Raw genomic sequence first — 404 nt, forward strand, 5'->3', positions numbered from 1 at the left:
TATGTTGGTGAGCAAAACCAGAACTGAAACACCGCCGGCCGGATCCATCAAGCTGTAGCGAGGGAGCAAAGGAAGCTCGGTCGGCGGCCCGTGCGCGTGGCAAGGGGCCCTCCATCCCGCCGCCGCGCCACCCTAGGGTACGCTTCGGGTGGCCCCCAGGGCCCTCGGTGTGAGTGTGACGGCGAGCGCGGACGCCATGCATGCTCGACCGGAATCAATCGGAGCAAGAGGGGGGCTGAGAGAGACCCTCCTAGACACGCAGATTTGGCTCCGGCGGTACAGAGCAGCGTGCGGGAGTCATCATAATTTAAAAAGGAGGTACCTTTCGTCAACTGGATGGTCGTCTTCCTCGTCGCCGCCGCCGCCTCCGACTCCGACTCCATGCGCGGGCGCGGGCAGATCCA

This window comes from Triticum dicoccoides, chromosome 4B (assembly GCF_002162155.2).
Source record: "Triticum dicoccoides isolate Atlit2015 ecotype Zavitan chromosome 4B, WEW_v2.0, whole genome shotgun sequence".
Lineage (NCBI taxonomy): Eukaryota > Viridiplantae > Streptophyta > Magnoliopsida > Poales > Poaceae > Triticum > Triticum dicoccoides.